Source organism: Acromyrmex echinatior, chromosome 2, assembly GCF_024713525.1.
Source record: "Acromyrmex echinatior isolate Ae372 chromosome 2, ASM2471352v2, whole genome shotgun sequence".
Classification (NCBI taxonomy): Eukaryota; Metazoa; Arthropoda; class Insecta; order Hymenoptera; family Formicidae; genus Acromyrmex; species Acromyrmex echinatior.
In genome coordinates this window covers 25,049,497-25,062,726 of record NC_141853.1, presented here as the reverse complement: position 1 = coordinate 25,062,726, position 13,230 = coordinate 25,049,497, and positions in this window count along the sequence as shown.

Genomic DNA, 13,230 nt, shown 5'->3' with positions numbered 1-13,230 from the left:
AAACTAAACTATAATATAAAATGTATATTATATATACATATTCAAATAAAATCACATTAAAATATTTTATATTGATTATTTGAAATGTTTATTTAAAATACATATTTCTTTTTATATTTTATATTTTAAGTAAGTTTTCGAAATCTATTTTTCATTTAAAATAAGAAATAGCCTTCGAAAACTTATTAAAAATAAAAAAACAAGTTATTCTTATATTTTAAATAAATTATTCTATCTTTTAAATAAATAAATGTATTTTCGAACTCTATTTCTTATTTTATATTTTAAATAATTTCTTGTGATCTATTTCTTATTTAATATTTTAAATAAGTTTTTGGAATCTATTTTATATTTTTTATTTTAAATAAGTCGCATCAGTTATTTAACTGACTCCAATGATTTTATATTTTAAATAAGTTTTTGGAACTTATTTTATATTTTATATTTTTTATTTTAAATAAGTCGCATTAGTTATTTTACCGAGAACCTTGCGGTAGTTTAGAGTTAACGTTTCAAGACCGAAAAATCATTTCGGCGCGCGTTTTTAGGGACATACGTAGACATACATATTATTCAAAATTCGAGTACTGTAATCCTAATATAATGTAAATTTCATCCCTTACCAGAGTTGATACTTTTTTGATATAAATAAATGAACTACAAATACGTCATTTTTCCAAAAAAAGTAGATCATTCTTTACAGTAGATTTTCTTTCATTATATAAAAAATATTAATTTTTTACTCGTATCACTTTTCTATCAGCACAGTTCATAGGTACGTATGATGTATATTTCTTAAATAATAACTTTGATGCATTGATTAAAACCCGACTACGCATTCTTCTACGTAATAGTCTACTTTACATAATAGCTCACAAAATAAAAGTTAATAAAAAGTTATTATTTACATTATTATTTCCTATAAAGTTTAGAACATTATTGTAATATTTTTCTAAACATATTTCATAAAATAGCAGGAAACGTGCGCACGGTTGACGTTCGAGTAATTACCTGTCAATGTTAACGACTTCAAAGTCCAACAGAGCTATGACGTGGGTTTCATAGGGGCGCAAAATCTTCATGCACTCTCTATAAAGAATTAACAAAGCTTCCCCAAGCTCTTTCTATCGTTAAAAGCACGTTTCCCACGACAATCGTTATCCGCAAGAAGCGCGCGTGAGCTCTCACATTCACCGGCGAGCGCAGAAGAAATTTTTCATAGGAACACGCGCGGAACATCTCGGAAGCGTTTGAGACTTTTGATTTGAGATCTTTGTAAACGTTCATCTAGGGACGTCGAGAAATGGAGTTTCTTTCCGTGACTTCCTTCCCGATTCTCACGTTTAGCGTCCCACGGGATCAACAGCGAGGAAGAAATTTCGACATTGAAAAATGCAAACCGAGACTTGCTCGTCGCCTCTTTCCATCTTTCTCATAGATGCCTCTTTTTCACCTGGCTATGATTTTCTTACATATATATATATATATATATAAATTACTAATTGGGATTATTAATTATTTACTAATTAATCTAATACCGTTAACGTATTTTCTTAATGTATTTAATTATTTCTATATCTTATAGTGAATTCGGTTGGATGCATTAATGCGCACTAGTGCATATTTTAAAGTTGTTACTGATTTAATCTGTATAAAGGTAAAATGCAAATATTTCGAATAATAAAATATAGAATATTTGACTTAACAGCATAATAAAATGTATTGTGGATTTTATAGTTTAATCCGTTTTTATATTTATATTAAACACATATTTTTACATCAATTTATGTACGGCTTTAATGTGCACCAGTGCGCCTGAATGCATCCAATAGAATTCCACGCACTATTATATAACGTTTTCTATACTCTATACGAATAAATTACAGTTATAATTTATATATATATATATATTAGAGTTGTAAAATTTAAACTGACACTATAATATATTTGACAATGATATACATATATGCATAAACAGGGCGTCCCGAATTTAAATAGCTAAACTTTGGAAGCGTGTAGGGGATCGATAAATTAAGAAAAAAAGTCCTTGAGAGATATTTTGTTTCGCTTCGTTTTAATTTAAATCCAAACCGATACTTTAGAGTATAATTTGTTTGAATTTTTTTCTTCTTTTAGCTTACATAAGTCCGATACTATTTCGTGTATCTTGTTGGATTAGACTATTCGAAACGAGATAAGCTTTAAGCTAGTCAGTTGCCAAGACTAAGACACTTATTATACTTATTACATTCGTGTATTAGACGAAAAGGGGGAATGATTTGATTAGAGAAGTGTATTCAGGGTAAAGGCAACGAAAGGGAGTAACTGCATCACGCGAGAGTTTATCAACACAAATTGAAGGGCTAAACGAGGAAAGTTTCATCGTACCCGCAACCCTCGAAGACATAAAAGAAATACAATTTCTCATTGGATTTCTTCAATGGAAACTATACCCAGTTCCACGTAATTATTAATATCGCGAGCGGATGTAACGCGTGACTGTAACGATCAGCTCGGCTCATTACGGAACTTTTTCAAGTAATAATTTTCTAACGACGTTCAATTCAAATGCACGATATCCCTCGGAAAAAGCGGGAAAGGGAGCGTGATGACTTACAGCCTAGGCTGCATCTCTTCTATCGGCAGCAAAAAGCGCAAGATAAGCTCGACAACTTAGCCGCTAAGCCGTTCTTTCTCGGGATTATCAGCTCGAGCTTGGCTTCTCTCGCATCCCTCTCGCGCGCGAAACGTTGCACAACCCTCGTCCCATTTCCTGCAGACAATACCTACATCCTGGCTCTTCCCTGGTTTCCACCGATTCCCTCCTTTCCCCCTTCCGTTTCTCTCCGTTGTTTTGCTCTCTCGCTCGCACCCTCATCCTGCTCTGCGGCTCGTTGTCTGGCATCCCCGAAGTCTGGAGTGACAGACAGCACGGTCCGAGGGGTTGACGTTTGCCAAACGGATGAAACACAGGAACGTATATTTGTTCGTTCGGACCCTCAGAGCGAAGCTGTTACCTTAGAAACGTCAAATTCCCACATAATGACGAGCCATAAAGCAATTAGTGGACGTCATTAACTAAGTATTTTAAAGTACATGGCTAAGTACATAGCTACGTACGTAGATAAGAACCATATTGTTCAATCGGTACGTCAAGTATTGCCAGTCGACTTGTATAGAGAACATTGAAAAAAATTACAAAAACCGGGATAATTTCTATATAAATTTGACAGACCCCATTCCCTATGGTATACTGATAAAAAGAAATAGGGGGATAGTATATGCTAACCCCCCAATCTCTCTAGTGAATGCGAAACTGTGAAGGGACATCAAGTTGTGACATGGAGAGATCAGAGGGGAAACACCGACATTTGTCGGAGAATCTTGATTAAATAAACATAGAGAAAGGCGTTCGTCATGGATCGCAGAAGAACGGAGCTATTCAATAACACATAAGAATTTCGGCGCTTGTTGTGCAATTTTTTTAACTTTTCTACTCTAATTGGGTATAGCAAAGGATATAAAAAAGTTCTAAGTGGATTCTAGAGTTGTATATCGTTGTACATCGTCACTATAAATTGTGATATATGTGTGCATATTATGCCTTATTAATTCATAAAAATAAAATTCAATGTAGAGAGCGATAAGTACAATGTAATAATTTATGTAATATAAGGGTACAAAATTTCAAAGAACAGCAAAGAAATCGTTCTGCTTTACAGTTCTCTCGTGACTCTTGAAACTATATCAATTCAGGAATACTCGAAGAATTCTTCGTGCGTGCTCTGCAGTTCATATCCGGCACGTAGTTCATGTAGTTCTAAACTGGAAAATCTGAAGAGCCACGCCGTTGTTGTAGTTCAAGGACGGTGAAATGGTTGTTATGCATGGAAAACGAATTGCGGAGCTGTGGCGAAAAATAGAAATTCAAATGTGAACATCTCCATATTTCTAAATTGAAAATACGGTCTACCACCTCCTGTTGCTGCGGGCGATTTCTACTAATTTTACATTTTATTGCTTCTAAATAAATATTCTAACAAAATATTCTGTTCGGGAAAATTATGCTAGGCGATGTTTAGAGAAATATATCTCATATATCTGTCAACATGTATTATTCTATTATTAAATGACGAAGGCTAGCGGAATCTCAGTCTTATGCAAATTTATGTAAAGTCGTCTTGTTTAACTGTATTGTGTGCGGGATTGCCGGACGATACGGTAACTGCTTCGACTCCACGGACTTGAGGGACCATTCTATCTTCCTCTCAAAGCATGTTAGCCCTCAGCGACCGCACGTACTCCTCCAACTTCAGCAATATGTTGATAATAACACCCTAATGCAACATTCTATCATCGAACGTTGTCTGCAAAACTTCCGTTGATACAGTAGCGAAGAGGCAGAAGAAACAAAAGGGCGGATGAAAGGAGGTAAAGGGACGAGAAGGAATGAATCGCGCGCGCGAGCGAGCGAATTCTGGAACAAGAGAGCACGCAGTGAGTAAATGGCAGAAGGAAAGAGACAGTGAGAGAAAGGGACAGTCTCTGGCATAAATCACAATTATAATCAACGTGCATGAAAGTTACACCATGTCCCCTTTGGCCCCCGCGACTCGTCGTGGCTCTACCGGCGTCGCATGAAAATTTATCGCTCAACTTTGGTTTCCTTCAAGGTCGGCCACGCCATTTTGCATATATCGCTTTTCTTCCACTTTTTCGTTCTCCTGCAAGGAAAGTTGACTCGTTTGCGTTGCGCTACATACATCCGCCGTACCGCGCCGAGAATCGGTGGAAGAACAAAAACAGAGACCTGCAAAGAAAAATAGAGACGTGAGGGTCAAACATCCTGTTGAACTTGGAACGAATACTTTATCTCGTTTTGATGAACTGCTACGGGTATATGGTACTTTGCGTAGCGATGCCGACAATTCCAATTCCGCTGTTTGTCAATAGAAGATATTTTGCGCATTTTATTATATATTTCTTATTTTCATGTATATAATTGTATTAACACTGATACGGTATCAGTGCGCTTCTCGCTCTTATGAAGTGAACGGCAAGGTTCACGAAACATTGGCATTATTTAACGTTTACAATGTTGTTACTTCGAATAGTGTATACATAAACTACTGTAAATATCGATATAATAATTAATATAATAATTAAATTAATATCTTTAAAAATGTATACATAAATGCGCTATTTAACAATTATTGGAGAAACTATGTCTTCCGTACGGCCAAATCTTATCCAAGTTTATCTTACTAGTAATGTATTATATAATATATGGAAATAAGATTGATATTCTTAGGCTTAAATTTCCATACAAGAACATCCGTTACGTTAAGTATTGATCATAAATTGAAGCCTGTACATATAAAACTAATTTTATCCAAAAAAGAAGTTTTGATTGTTTTGATAAATCCTGTATGTCGACATTAAAGCATCAAAGAACCGTTAATGAGGGACGAGACCGAGAAATGACGAATGAGTCACGCCGAGGGTGGTTATGCCTTGCGATCATACAATGAGCTTTTCTCTAGCTTCATCGGTAATCAGGAAGACGTGACGATGGCTGCGTAAAATACGGACGTGCATAAAAGCGTGCGGCGTCCAATTTCGAATCGAATCGAATCAATTGAGAGCATCGTAATTCGAAATGCGGGGGTGCGAAGAGGGTGCGCAACGGTGTAAAGTTACCGGTTGCAGGAGTAAATCCAGTTTCTTCGTTACGGACCAAGAGACGGCTCGATGTCTGGAAGGGAACGACGACGAGTGATGAAAGTAGCCTTCGGGGAAGTGCGGATTTTCTTGGTGTTGCGATTATTCCGCCGAGTAAAAGGTAGAACTTTTCATGATGATACCGCCAATGGCGATTAATGAAATGACAAAGTCGAATTCTCTAGCATCGCATCTTCTAACGCTAGTGATGTAGATGAGATACGCGAAATGGCAAAAAGACAAACGACTATAATACTTGTATAAGGCAAGATTCGTATAAACTTTCGTGCATTTCACGCGGCCCTAAATTTCTGATTCAAATCGAGAAGCGATAAGAGATTATGCGAAAGATAGTTATAATCGTATGATAATTGTAAAGTACGGTAGCAAAGTTTCCTCGCTTACGTGCGTCGCATAATTAAATTCGTGGCGGTTACACGGTAACGCGTGCGACGACGGGGTCTAACAAGTTCCACGAAATTAATTCGCCGCGGTTCTTCGCATCGCAATAAGCCGTCTGTTCGCCAAGTTCGTCGACGAATTTGCTTAAAGCAATTTTCCCAGCGGACCGATTGTCTCCGCCTTATGTATTAGGACAATGAATTTCTAGATATAAGCTCGACAAGTAGACGATAATTTTTCACACGAGATATTTGAAGATTCAATCACACAATTTCCTTCTCAACTTATAGTCGTTTCAGTGTACAATTTCGTAGTATCAATTTCGTAGTGCCAGGAAGCAGAGTTGAATTATTCGTAAGAATAATATGGTGAACGATTGAAATACTTTTAGTCGTAGCGTCTAGGGACGGTCTAGCTTGTGAAGAGAGCGAAAGTGAAAAAACGAGGGAGAGTCCCTGAAAAATTAACATTATTCCTTCTCGTAGGGTGCAGAGGGATTCTGCACCGCGCCTAATGTCACAACGATTTGAAATCGATAACGACCCATCTAAATATGCAGGAATCAGATGGCAAAGAGCAAAGAAAAGTCACGTCATATTATCGTAGCACGGAAAGTACCGACGTGGGCAATGTGCCGGCAATGTTCTTCAAAGAAACCAGCAGTCGCTGAAAGACGAAGAGGAGGAAGGAGACGAGAAGGCGCGTCGTTGCGTACATATATGTATCCTGGTGACGTTGGCGTTCGCCATTCTTGTCGGTCCCTTCCTACTAGTAATCAAAGATTTATATCGGTAAAGTGCACGCGCGGGCACGTTCGGGATGCTCCTACGTTCGCGGAGAAAGTACGATCGACGATAGGGAAGTCGATACATGCTACTGTGTTCCGTCCGAGTGACGTTTTCCGATTGCAGATTGCAGATACGAGACGGGCGACGTGTATCGTATGCGAGCAAAAGCGAACATTAGAATGAATTAATGTTGTGCGGTTTTGATCGCGAGATACACTGCTTTTATGTTAATGGGTGTGTATCCTCGAGCGTGTGTCCGCGGATTACGCTGACGGATGTTCGTGGATGTTCGCGAGATAAGTCGCGTACGCGACCATCGTGTTACGTCGATTTCCAAGACCAACATCGGTTGGAAGCGTACAAATCGTTTGCACAATTACACACAAATCGATAGAAATATCACGCATCCTTTTTTTTTCAAATCTGCGATAATCGCGGGATGAGATAATTTTTTTAATAAAAATATAAAAATTACAGATTTTTTTAATATTATATTTGTGAAAGGAAGAAATAAAGTAATAAAAAAGTTTAGCGAGGCAACTAGAACCTGAATAAAAAATTATTTCAATAAGAAATAAATATGTAAAAATAAATAAATAAAATAAATACGAAAAAATTATCATATTTATTATATATAAATAATTTAAAGATTGTTGAAAAGATTTTTTTCCTTTTCTGAAAATTTTACTTTATAAACTTATTTGGATTTGTTTGAGTTTTGTGAAAAATTATTTATATAAATGTTAAACTTATATACATAGCATATAAAAATGTTAAAAATTTTTACTGAAAATAATTCGAAATAATAAATGCTGCAAGTATATATGTATCTAAAAGAGACGTTGAGCCGATAAATAACTTGATAAATTATAAAATTTCAATTTTACGTTCATCAAATTCTTTTTTGACTGTCAAGCGCTTGATTGACTGACAGCTTAAAGATTAACATGTCTTTTTTCCACTCTCTCAGGTATAGGAAAATTCAGACGACTCGCGTCAAATGGGATGATAAACTAATCTCGTGGCAGCATCCAACTTTGAAGAATCTTCATCCTCGCGATGCTTACGCGACATTCACGCTTATCTCGTCAACGCATCCATGAACTCGTCCGGATAGACATTAGCATACTTAATGGCCCTTTGTTTGGTTAACTTGAACTACGAATGTTGCGAGCGCGACACGGTTCGTTAACTTGACCGAATCAAATTACACGAATTTACTGTCCCAACGCTTTCGTGGTATTTCATCGTCGATCTATAGCCGCGCGAGTTTACATTGCTCTTGGTCGGAAGTTTAACGTTTCGATGGAATCAATTCTGCTGGAAACTCGCTCGGTTTCAACGTACCTCGGAGATACTCTCGTTACCTTCAGCGATATCTTTGGATAACTGTACGTAGTGGAATCCGTTCGAAATAAATTCGTTGGGTATATAATATATATGGTGTGTATATTTTACACGTAATATTATTTTTTAAGTAATGATATACATCGATATTTTTCGTTTTTATTCTTCGTGTATATTTAATAGCGAAATTCTGTATAACGTCGTGTGTTAGCTAAACACCATTGTAATAACGAAAGAATGGAAGTTTCATTGTAATAAGATTTGTTTGAATAAGGTCGCTATTTCATTTATGTTATGTACGATAAATTTTTCAAGCCTGTTGACTATAGGATAGAGATTCGAGGACATCTTTATCCTACATACATTCGCCGTATGACAAAAACGCATAAATGAAATAGCACTCTTAGGCCTCATTTACAATAATCGCACAGTTTGTGTCGCAGGTCGTAAGCTTGTTGTGATAAGCTTATGCGATTAAATTAATGTAGATGAGGCCTAACTAGGCGAAATGGATTATATATCGATTATATGTCGACATAATTTCAATACAATACGCTTACTGATATATCAAAGTGCATTAATATTTATTTATAGAAAAATATGATGGGATAAGCGTCGAAACAAATGAAAAAATGCAAGAATGTTTCCCTGAAATTTTCATTTATTACTAAAAATAGATGTCGAGTGATTCAAATTCAAGCGATTAAACGTTTATACTAATTTTACCTCGGTGATGAAAGGCCACCGTAAGTAGGTTGTATAGTTGTGTAGTTGTCACAAAGGCATATTAACAAGAGCATTAAATTAAAGTTTAAAATCAATTCTTCGTAACATCATTTGCGTGTGCTTTTTTTGTTAGATTTAATTTTTTTTTTACCCTGCACATAAATTCAGAGGAATCATATTACCAAATCTGAAATCATTGTCGAACTGAATAGTTGTTCCTCTCAACGTTATTAAAATCTTTCAGTATTTGGTGCATAGGTGGATTACAATTCCCCATATCTGGATCACTAAAAGAAAATTCGATAAGCGCGATATCAGTTTGATTGACAAAGTTCGCGCAGAAAAACAGTAACACTACCACATAAAATAAAAAGGAAATAATATAATAAAATAATTGAGTAAAAACGCGTGATTGTCGCAGTATAATAATTGATATTCTGAAGAAAGTATCTTGGAATCGCCCGGATAATCTATTATCCATCTATTATCCGATAGGTGTCTATGTTTGTCAGCGTCCATTGGTGGAATGCCCTTGTCTTCTCGATCTCACCATCGCTTCACCTCTTGCTTTCGCGTCTTTCTAAAACTTTCTCTATTTTATAAACATTATTATTCAACATGTTTATCGTTCGCCGTCGTTAATTTTAAACTTTGAATTATTCTAACGCGTGACAACAATTATTTTCCGGTAGAGTTACAACACAGCTCAATAAAATGCAATTTTCTCCTACGTTCCGAATTGTCATTAGCCTAGCCCTTACCTTAGTGTGTTGCCAATACAAAGGCTAGGATGAGAACACAAAAACTATCGAAAGAAGTTTACGAGTTTAAATACCTCTTGTTCTTATTCTCACAGCCAACGTATTCGTACGTGACTGTCTACATGTTCCTTGATTGTATGTGTCTGTGTATCTGTGTGTTTATGTCATGTCGATCGCTTTCGCGGATCTATCTATCTGTGTCGATGCAATCGCCACAAGTATATGTATATAGAGTAGGGCTAATGATTTGAACCGGCTAATAAGTTACCCGAGTTCTCAGATACTCGCATTAACATTAACATTAGCATTAACATTAACTCGCATTAACATTTTCGTTAGAGCGAAAACGTGAAAATATTATAACTTCAATGGCGAAAGTTTTCACTTTTCATATTTTCATTCTAAGAAAAAATTACAATATCTTAAAATGAAAAAGTGTGCCCTTTCTATAGATGTTTAAAAAATTATTTTAAAAAATTGTCGAATAAAAATAAAAATACCTGTAAAAGGCGGCAAAATTCCTTTTGTACAAAGACTCCTTATATGACAGTAGCGGTGATATCAATGTAGTCTCATTATAACATTTGTCTCTATCAAACGATAGAGAAATTTCTCACATCTCGTTAGTGTTTCATCAAGATCAAGAAATTCAAGAAATCTTATCTTGGTTTTGTCTTAAATCAAAACAAGATCAAAACAAGAAATTGTTATCAAGACCAAAATTTCTTGACAATAACTCAAGAAATTTCTTGAAATTTTTTGAATTTCCGTGACAGTTTTTATTTTTAATACTTTATTATTTTAATATTTTATTATTTTATTTCTAATTTGAAAGGTTTTGAATATGTTAGATTTTAACATTTTTGTATTTATTGGTATTTAACAGGTTATAATATAGAAATATACATTCATACATTTTCACTAAATAGTATATGAGCAAAGTGTAAATCGATTAATGAAAAAGTGAAGTCCCTGATCTAATCTAACTAAATTATACTCACCGATATGTATCCTTATATCCTTGTTATACCAAATATTAATCTTTACATTTATGTAAAGAAATATATATAAAAAAATCAATATTGCGAGATTATTTGCAAAAGTATATTATGTATAAACATTTACGTATTTCTACTAATAGTAGATTAAATCAGGAATGATTAAAATATATAATAATTATAATAATTATATCTAATAATCTCAGGAATCTAATAATCTGAAATAGTTATATTTGGCAGTGATCTCATAATATTAAAAATGATAATTTGGCAGTAATCTCATAATATTAAAAATAATAATTTGAGAAATATTTTTAATTTTTATTAATAGATTTGTCCATAATAGACATAGGCACATTTTTAAACCATGAATTTAAACATAGTAAACTACGAGACAACTTGATATTCAATTTGTACCTATGTTTTCTTATTATCTCTTCACGATGTGACGTAGTCAACGAGCCACAAGGGCCCTGCTTGAAAAATGCAAGAAATTTCAAGAAATTCAAGATTCTTAAATTCAAGAAATACAATGTCAAGAAATGATCAAGACAAGAAAAGCGAAATTTCTTATCTTGAAAATCAAAACAAGACAAGAAATGTTCTTTAAGACAAGAAATCTTGTTTTGATGAAACACTACAGCGCGAAGGTAATTACGAAGTTGAATAGTGCGATCTTGGTAACGAATCAGTTGAAGCTTGAAGCTCGATCTAATAAGACGCAGAACGCAATTTAAAAAATGACGCTTCGAGATTGACTGGCGCAATAAGCCACGATTCACGCGTTCTGCGTCAATCGTGGGCTTTAAGTAGAATGTATAACATGTCCTGACATGTCCGGCTGCGCGTGCGTCGCGACTGTCCGCGTCTTTTTACGCGAATTAAATCTCGTGTATATAAACGAATATCGGGGAATTGTTGAATCCGGCAACTATTTCGTTGATCAGCTCGCACGATCGTATCTGCCGACGAGCGTGGTGAGTACCTGTCGCTTCATGTTTCGCCGGATGAACGTACATTACATGCGGCGGGACAACAGTCTGTTGTCGAAGACACACGTTTGTTCGTTTTCCATATCTCGCGACTGGCAACGCGACGCGACGCGATGTATGTTCGCTCAAGTGTACTGTGTGTCGTCTGTTTACGTGGCATCGAATAACATATATCGAGATTCGAGATGAGCAGTGAAGAGCACGGATGTAACCGGCCGTCAGTTAATCCGGATGAGTGATACTGTTTGTTTATGATACTCGCGTAACGCCCGATTGTCCGCCATGATTGATGCCGCGACATTTTTTGCGCAGGAAATGCCAAAGCGAGTTTATGGACTATGAAGGTGCCTTTTCATGCATCGCTAAATTACTCGAAATTTAGCGATGAAACTTATCGATCGCTGTTTCTTTTGCTATCATGAAAATGGAATGCACGATGAAAAGTAGCGATTACAAACATTATTCCGATTGACTTTCGTTACAATTCCTTTTACTCCAAATTATAATGTCCTTTACTGCCAAGCGAGTGCAGTCGCACTCTTAAATATAGGAATACCATGAGTGACAAAAAAAATGTTTACAAATTATGAAAAAACAAGAAGAGGTTAGGAAGAAAATGTAACATTTGTTGCGATTATGTCTGCAGATAGAAAAAATATAAAAAAAGATTTTGGAGGACCTCTTTTCCTGTTCAGTTTGTTTATCATCTACGTAATTCATGTTGATAAAATAAATTCAAATTGTAGTGATTATCGCCTATTGTCGCTATAACTTTAATCAAATCGGACTACAGAAGCGACTGATGGAGTCAAGTGATTCTCCGATCGCTGCAAAAGTTGCGACTTGTCAAATCGCCACCATGAAAAGGTATCTTTAGGATCGATAAAAGTGACAAGTCAACTTATTTACACTTCATTTGCGGTGCAGTTACATATCTGCACTCTATATTAGATTCTACCATATATTAATATATTAATATATAAAAATATCCAGTAGTATTACCACGTTGCGGAGAAACCGATCAGTCATTATCATTAAGCAAATGTGTAATTGCTCGGCAAACGAATAGATAACGAAGGAGCCTTTCGATTGTGACATTATGACATTAACGAATTTCGTCGTATATAAATGAAGCAACAACGTTTCGCGCGATTGCAATAATTTGCTTCACTTTTCCGTGGAAACACCGTAGTTTCTCGAAGAAATTCGCGAGATGCTAATTCGGCCATGTTTCGTTCGAGAACTTTGAAATTTTTTCGTCCTCGTTCTTCTGCTTTGCCTTCCCCTTTCCTCTGCTATTTCATTCTGCTCTCTGCTATTGTCCTGTTTGCCATGGTTCTCTGGTCGTTTTATAGCTTCATTAGAAGCGAGGGTTCTCGTTTAATAATTCATCGGGGAAGCTCGAGCTCATCGCATCGTTTTGCTTCGTGGCTCGTCTCTGTTCGTTCTTTGACGAGTAATCGGGCATATCTCTCTCTCTCTCTCTCTCTCTCTC